Source organism: Lactuca serriola, chromosome 9 (genome assembly GCF_051521515.1).
Source record: "Lactuca serriola cultivar US96UC23 chromosome 9, Lser_US96UC23_V15, whole genome shotgun sequence".
Classification (NCBI taxonomy): Eukaryota; Viridiplantae; Streptophyta; class Magnoliopsida; order Asterales; family Asteraceae; genus Lactuca; species Lactuca serriola.
This window is the reverse complement of record NC_136416.1, coordinates 73442491-73448703: the sequence shown is the minus strand read 5'-3', so window position 1 is coordinate 73448703 and position 6213 is coordinate 73442491. Positions and strand designations below refer to the sequence as shown.

General features: G+C 39.5%; 1 long non-coding RNA gene across 1 annotated transcript; it reads right to left on the bottom strand.

The window, feature by feature from the left end:
* Positions 1–4729: 4729 nt before the first annotated feature.
* Positions 4730–5699, bottom strand: LOC145075003 (uncharacterized). Its single transcript, XR_013692243.1, has 3 exons — positions 5541–5699; positions 5015–5296; positions 4730–4926 (listed from the first exon to the last, which is right to left on the bottom strand). It is a non-coding gene; the product is annotated as an uncharacterized LOC145075003 (long non-coding RNA).
* Positions 5700–6213: the final 514 nt, after the last annotated feature.

Sequence of the window (6213 nt, the reverse complement as noted above, 5' to 3'; positions counted from 1 at the left end):
AAGAGGATTGAGTGGCTTGTTTGGGTAGATATTTCCGTTTGTCTGAATGTTGCTTGCTTTGTGCTTTGTGGGGCTTCAAGTGATGGGAGTTAATGTTGGATTAGTGTCTAAGTCCATAACTATTTTGGTATGTACTTGACCCGATGGTGCATGGTCCTTTTGGGTCGCCTTCACCAAAGCAACTTGATAGGATCAATTATGGAGAGAGAAGATTAATTATGATTTATTAATATATTATGAGAATAATATATTAAAGGAGAAATCATATTGTTTAATTAATATTACTCAAGAACTAAAAGGGATTAATTAAACTTAAGGGACTAGAACTGTAATTATAAGATAATTGCATTTGGGCTATGGATTACCTTGGAATAATAGGTTGGACGAATTCTATGGGGAAACCCATTAGAAATCGTCCAAGGGATATTCTAAAAGGGTCTATGGGCTGCTTAGGGCTTAAGTAGTCAAATTAGGGTTTCCTAGTTGAAAACCCTAATAGCCTACATGTATATATAGAACCCTTAAGCCCCAAAAACGTGGATAAAAGTTCCTCTAGGGTTTTGGACGTTCTTGGGCAGCCTCCTCTCTCCTTATTCTTCATCCTCTTGCTCTTGGTGTTTGTGAGCCATTAGAGGAGTAACACTTGTGACTCTAAGCTTTCTAAAGTCATTACAAGGAGGATTTGAGATTGTTATTGCTACATAACAATCAATCTAAAAACCCTTTCACATGTTAATATGATTAATTGTATGCTAGAACTACAGTTTAAAGTCTGGGATGAATTGCATGTACAATAGAGAAACCTAGATCCAAGCATTAGGGTTGCATGAGCATATAGGATGTTCTTATGGCTAAATCCCATCAGTGGTATCAGAGCCTTGATTGGTTTCTATTGTATTGATGCCTAGTACATTCATTCATGTTGCAAGATCGAGTTTTTGGCCATCTGCTTGACAAACTCGTCGAGTTCCAATGTGGACTCGTCGAGTAGGGTGAACTCGGCGAGTCCATAAAGGGACTCGACGAGTTTAGCTGTCAGACAGGCGGATTTTCGGGATTTTTACCTATTTTGACTTACGATAATTGTCATAATTGTTTAAAATTAATAAAATTCGAATCTTATTGATTCCTTATGATTATCTTTGTCAAAATAAAAGATTTTGGTCATCTAATTAGATAATTGTTACCTTATTTGATAAATGTTAAATTATTTGAATTATTTGATCATTATCTTGCAAGAATTTGAACTAGATCTAATTAGATAACCACCAATTAATTGCTAATTGCCTTATTTGAATTATGTGATCTAGAATATTCTTGATAAAGTTTGGAAAAGTTTCAAATTAATCCTTTTAGGTTTTATAGTTTAAATTTGAACTTAAAAGTTTTTGTTTTGAAATTTAAATTGTAGCACCTGGTTTCTGGTACGTAAAATTTGTCTTTGCATTTTTCATTTTTAGCCTTGGACTCGGCGAGTTGTAGGTCCGACTCGCCGAGTAGAGACGGGATCCGGAGCGTGTTTAAGTTGGCGACTCGACGAGTCCATATTCCAGACTCGGCGAGTCACCGTTGTCTGATGAAACCCTAATTCCAAGGGTTTGCCCCTATTTAAGCTAGCTTGTGCGGCCCAAGCTCGCCCCCTTTCACCCTCAGAGCGCCCTACATCAAACCCTAACTCGTTTCTTGTGAGATTGAAGTGATTAGAGTGATTCCTTGAAGTTTTTGGGAGAAGAAGGAGATTGGAGCAAGAAAAGGAGAAGGACACCAGATATCTTGGTGCTATTTCAGAGTTCTCTGAGGTATATCTCTACTCCATTCTATTTGTATGCTTAAAACCCCATTAGAGCACCTTTGAGCTCTTCTTGAACCTTTTTCCAAGCTTGTGCATGAAGTAGAATTCGTAATAGGTTGATTATCCACTAGATCTAGTCATGGTTGAGCTCCAGAAGCTCAGATCTATAACCTTTATGGGAGTAAATTGCTTGAATGTCCTAGATCTACCTTCTTAGCCCTTATTTCGCCCTTAAACCCCATTCTATGCATTTCTACACGTAAAGTTGGAAACTTTACGTGAAAATCCTGCCCTAAGAACCCAGATCTATGAATGGCATGAGTTGGATCCAAGCAGAATTGCGTGTATAGTTTTTGCATGTGGCCGACTCGGCGAGTCGTTCATCTAACTCGGCGAGTCGAGTCGCGAGTCCCTGAGTTTCCCCCTTTTTGCATTTGCGGGTTGGGAGTAATGAGTCATTAGGTGTGACTCAGTGGGTCGGAAGCTAGACTCACTCATGAAGTCACTCAGCGAGTTGATTACATGACTCGGCGTGTTCAAGGCAACCTTCTTAGATCAAGAACAGACTCAACGAGTTGTTCATACAACTCGGCGAGTCATAGCATAAAGTGTTCATCGGATGAAGATGAACTCAGCGAGTTGTTCATACAACTCGGCGAGTAGGATGAAGGACTATTGGCCTTGGGTATAGAAGGAAAACTCGTCGAGTCTACGTCTAACTCGACGAGTAGAGACATATTTATGGTCAGACTAAGGGAAAGGGACTCGGCGAGTTGGCAAGCCAACTCAGCGAGTCTGGTCAACTGGCAGTTGACTGTGACTTGACTCTTGATTTGTAAGGGTAAATGGTCAATTTACTCTGAAGTCGGTTAGCAGTATTTGACTAAGGGTTTTGTGGGAATTATAGCCGGAGGATTTCCGGAGTGGCAGTAGTAGCAGACAGTCAGTTCCCACACAGATCGGCAGGGACTTTGAGGTGAGTTTCCTTCCAGTAGTAACGGGTCTAAGGCGCCAAGGCCGGCCCGTATAGACGAGATGTTAGTGTTAGAGTGTGGGTCGAGCCCGTATCTCTTGGTTGAGTTGATTATGATATATGCCAGTATGATAGAGATGTCTATACTCGTTGTCTGTGTGATACTTGTATATTATGGGTTAGCGGCTGAGTGTGGGCGAGGCCTGTATCTCTCCGAGAGTGGAGTGTGGGCGAGGCCCGTATCTCCAAGATAGTGGAGTGTGGGCGAGGCCCGTAACTCCCGACTAGCGGAGTGTGGGCAAGGCCCGTATCTTCCTGAGTGAGGGTGAGGCCTGTACCTCCTAGGTGTACGTTGTATGCTTGCATGGTATGAGGTATTATGGGGGGACTCACTAAGCTTCGTGCTTACAGTTTTCAGTTTTGGTTTCAGGTACCTCTTCGTCGAAGGGGAAGGAGCTGGCTCGGTAGCAGTACATCACACACACACACCTGCTTGTGTTCCGCATTATGACATCTACCTGGGAGATTGTACTCTGACATTTTTATGATTATTACAATGTTTTCTGACATGCAACATCTTTTGTGAAATGAAATGGTTGTTGAATGATTTATTTCTAAATGTTTTGCTAAGTACATGTTTTAAAAACGAAATTTTTAGCTCGTATTTTTTTGGGATGTTACAAGTTGGTGTCAAAGCCTTGGTTTGAGGGATTCGAACACACCTCCGGGGGTGTTTGAACTCAAATCGAGGGATTAAAAGATTTTGGAAAAAGAAAATGTTTTCTAAAAAGCTAGTAAAGGGTTCTAAGAAAGAACGAAGTGTGTGATGTGCGCGACCGGCCAAGCTCAAGTAAGTATTCCCCAAAGTACCCATACAAGCTTATGTTATACTTATCAGTTTCAGTAGAACAGCATGCTAGAATAGGACTAAGGATCTAGGAGTGATGCCTTATGTGCCTGCTTTATGTGCTTTAGTGTGTGAAAAGTTGAATGCTAGAATTGAGTATACAGCAGTAGGATGGCCTATTTAGGTTATGCCTGATAGTGCGAGTTTAGCATTGTTAGCTAGTTCAGTTTTTCCCTACAAGGATAGAGTTGCTTGAGATTGTTTTCCTTATGTCCAAATGTTGTTTGCTTTGTGCTATGTGGGCTTTGAAGTGATGGGAGTTAGCTGTTAGGTGAATACGTTAAAGTCACATGTGATCAGGGTTGAATAATCTCAGAGTGTTGGATTTGACCCTATTGCATAGCTCTTGTTTGAGTTCTAACTGTGATAGGGATGAGTCCCTTACTCGAAGGATTATCCGAGCCTTGTCACATGTGATTATATTCAGGTAATAGCTAATTGGCATCACCAAGAGGCCTTCAGCAGCTGAGGACTGGGTTGGGTGGAGTCAGAGGTTTCCTAGGGTAAGCCTAGGATAGGAGTAGCAGAGATCAGCGATAGTGAAAGGGACCTGGTGGAGTCAAGGCAGTCCTTGGAGAAGGTACGGATAGATGTGGAAGGTAGTATGGGCCCGTACACTACTAGAAAAAAGGCCTTTTACGACGCTCATTGCGCGTCGTAAAACGCTCAGACGACGCGCAAATGCGTGTCAAGGAAGGCCCTGTCATAAAGAGAGACGACGCGCATTTACGACGCGCATTTACGACGCGCATTTACGACGCGCGGTTACGACACGCAATGCGTATCAAGGAAGGCCCTGTCATAAAGGAAGACGACACGCATTCGCGTGTCGTAACCTTACGACGCGCGTGTTAATGACACGCAGTGCGTATCAAGAAAGCCCCTGTCAAGAAAGGTCATGTCATAAATGAAGATGACACACATTTTTGCGTATCGTAATTTTAAATTTAAAAAAAAATTATTTATGGATTTACTTATTTTCATATTAAATTTGCATTTTATGTCACATAATGGAAAATAAAATACCATATACAAATAATACAGTGCATTGCACAAAAGTTAATGTTATACAAATAATCATTCGAATAGTAGACAAATGTAATACTACAAATAATCATTCCAATAGTAGACAAATGTAAGATTTCAACATTTTTTATATAATTAACTAAATTATTAGCCAAATTTCCTAAAATACCAACATACTTTTCTATGAAGAGCATTAACACTATTCTTTTCCATCAAAAACTTCAAAACCTGCATAATTAATTTAATGTTTAATCAGCTACAGGTCAATAAGGTAGGTTTAAGCAAAAGAGGTTCATAGTAGTAAGATTTTACTTACCACTGTTGTTAATGACATTGAAAGAAGCAGCCCAACAAACACCCCCTCAGAAGGATTATTACTAAATGAAACCACAAACAAAGTTAAAAAGTCAAGTATTTTGTGACAACCCCGGAACCAGGGGCAAGGCTGTTTTTACCCATGGTATGACCTAATACATGATAATAAAGACTTGTTTAACAAAAAGAAAAATGATTTCTCACGTGACATCACTATTAAGAATTGATGAAAGAGGGTACTCCACACTGTATTGCCAACAAGCTTGACACCAACACCTAAAAGCTGGAAAAAACAATAACATAAATAAAAATAAATGTAAGATTTGAGATAACAGATGCATAATTCACATGTCTACTTTTACCAATTTATTTTATGCAACATATATGCAGCTGACATGAATGAATTATACAACAAGATAGGAGTAAAATAAGGGATGGTTGCATATTTAGTATGATAAATAAAGAGATTTGTGGCATAAGGGGGCATAAATAATAAAAAGCAAAAAGGAAGAGGAAAGCTGACTTACATAATCAGCAAATTTCTGAATTGGTGCTTTTAACATAATACATAAGAGTGGTCCCGAAGGGATAGCTGGCAGCAAAAAATCTCAGGCAAAAAAAATTCCAGGAGAAAACAGTTAGTACCTCAAAAGCAAAGGTTTTATAGGGTTAGGCATGCACCAGCAAGACAGGGACTAAGATTATAAGTGATGTGAATGGGACATAGTAATTAAAGGAATTTTTGTCACCATTGTTCCATGCATAGTGGTTGGGGTAGAGTGTTTTTCCATCACTGTTAACACGGAAGGGTCCAAGTTCTTCCATGGCTCCACATCCAAACAACAAGCATCCTAGCCCAGTAGAATACCTTCATTAATAGTGGTTCTTACTCTAAATTTTGGTGCATTTGGATGATGATCTTTAGAATCTCCATTCTGATTCATGAATATTTTATGTGATTCAGATTCCAGTGAAGGGAAGAGAGGAGTAGCCGGGGCTGTTAAAAGCCTGAAAAAGATAACATCCAAACTTTACTAAATGTGTAAATGTGATCAGTAACATGTGCCTACAACTCTACAAGGATATAAAACCATAATTTGTACATACTGGTTGCAGAAGGCATACTGATTTTGGTAGAATTTCCTGTTCTTGATCCTGTGACATCAAATTTTTTATATAGTTATTGAAATATATGATGAT